Here is a 2,018-nt window from a genome sequence, read left to right as displayed (position 1 = left end):
CAGAACCAGGGATTGAACTCAGGCCCTTGCACTTGCCAGGGAAGCGCTTATTCCACTGGGCCATCTCCCCGGGCCCCTTCATCCCTCTTAAGCTGGCTACAGTTCTGACTGGCATTCGATCTTGAGCAGCTCCACCACGAACACTAGGGTTGCACCACCTGGGATTCTGGGGGCAGCTCCCCCCTCTCCATATCCCAGTTCAGATGGGATCAACAGCTTCCGCTTTTCCCCTTCACACATTCCCAACAGCCCCTGGTCCCAGCCCTTGACGACCTGGCCTGTGCCAAGAGAGAGGACAGAGGGCTGGTTCTGGGGCAGGCTGTTGTCAAACTCTGTCCCATCTTCCAGCTGTCCAGTGCAGTGCACATGTAAGACGTCTCCCTTGTGCGATCTGAGAGGACAGTGGTCCGCCTGCTTCTTGACCCCAGTCTGCAACTTCCATTTGCCCTGGACCCCGTGGCTGTGGCCAGGTCACTCAGGCAGATGGACAATACTGTCAGGACCCAGCTCAGCCTCATGTCTCAGTCCAGTAAGAAGGGGGCTTGGTGCATCCCCAGGCACAGCCACCAGGGAGACTGCCCCTGCATGGATGTCCCCCTACATACATTTTTTTTTTAAAAGTCCTGTAGGCCAGGTATGCTAGGGTACACCCATAATCCAAACACTTGGGAGGCTGAGACAGAAGGATCAACAATGTAAACTACACAAGTGAGACCCTGTTTTAAAAAAAGAAAGAAAGAAAGAAAGAAAGAAAGAAAGAAAGAAAGAAAGAAAGAAAGAAAGAAAACACAACACACCCACTCCCTCAATTCTGTGTGTGAGGAGACAACTCCCAGGAAGCCAAGGGCTTTTTGTTTTTGGTACTGGAGGTTGAGCCCAGGTTTCCTCAGATGGGGCCTTTTGTCTTTTTAAGACAAGGTCTTCTGTGCAGACCAGGCTGGCCTAGAACTCACAGTGATTATCCTGGCTCAGCCTCACCAGTGCTGGGATTACAAGTACGCATGTCCTGCCTGGCCTTCAGGCTTGAGGTGACATATACTCTGCCCTCCAAGGCAGTCACTGAAGGAAACTGGAGGCCTCACTTTTTTTTTCTGACTTCATGTGATCAACATTTTGATAATTTCTTTGTAATTTGATGGAGAGCATTATTTCACAGGGAAATCTTATTTCAAAACCATTTTATAGGGACTGGGGAGCTAGCTCAGTTGAATAAGCACTTGCCTGGCAAGCTCAAGGGCCTGAGTTCAATCTCCAGCTCTTTAAAAAAAAAAAAAAAATCAAAAACATTTTATATGAATTGCTATCATATTCCTTCAGAACTTTGAAGCCAAGATTTATAGTAACAGAAAAGATATACTAGCAGCCAAGAATGGCTCTTGGTGTGTAAAGTATTTGTGAAGCAGAATCTGGGGCTCTGTTCTTAAAATTCCCATACCTGGTGTGGTGACTCACACTGTTAATCCCTGAACTAGGGAGGCTGAGGCAGGATTGTGCCAAACTCAAGGGCAGCCTGGGCTATATAGCCAGTTCAAGAGCAGCCTGGAATGGATGAGATCCTGTCTTAAAAACACTAAAAAGATTAAAAAATAAAGACAAAAGAAAAAGAAATCTCTGTACTAGGTCCAGGGAAATAGCTCTGTAGAATAAGCACTTGCCTGGCAAGCACAAGGACCAGAGTTCAAGCCCTGGTCCACAGTACTACAAAATGGGGGGTGGGGGGTGGGGGGGTATTGGGTATTCTTCTGCCACCGCACATGGCAAGCAAGGACCGTGCATGTTTGCAGAAGGGAAATATCTGCTTACCTGCCTGGCCATGACGGTGCTTATCTGCAACCCAGTGCTCTGGAAGGCCGAAGTAGGAGGATTGAAAATTCAAGTGCAGCCTGGGCAACGTAGCAAGATCCTGTCTCAGAGTAAGGGGTGGAGACAGTGGAGGCAGCTGCGTGAGGGCCTTGAGTCACTCCTTCCCAGAGACAACTCTCTCTGTTCAGCCCTGTGTTTATATATATATATATATA

General features: G+C 48.3%; 1 pseudogene; it reads right to left on the bottom strand.

Moving 5' to 3' along the window:
• Positions 1–96: 96 nt before the first annotated feature.
• Positions 97–540, bottom strand: LOC101579218 (annotated as a pseudogene).
• Between the last annotated feature and the right edge of the window lie 1,478 nt (positions 541–2,018).

This window comes from Octodon degus, unplaced genomic scaffold (genome assembly GCF_000260255.1).
Source record: "Octodon degus isolate 3935 unplaced genomic scaffold, OctDeg1.0 scaffold00007, whole genome shotgun sequence".
Taxonomy (NCBI): Eukaryota; Metazoa; Chordata; class Mammalia; order Rodentia; family Octodontidae; genus Octodon; species Octodon degus.
Note: the sequence above shows the minus strand (reverse complement) of the source record. Positions and strands in the feature narration are given on the sequence as shown.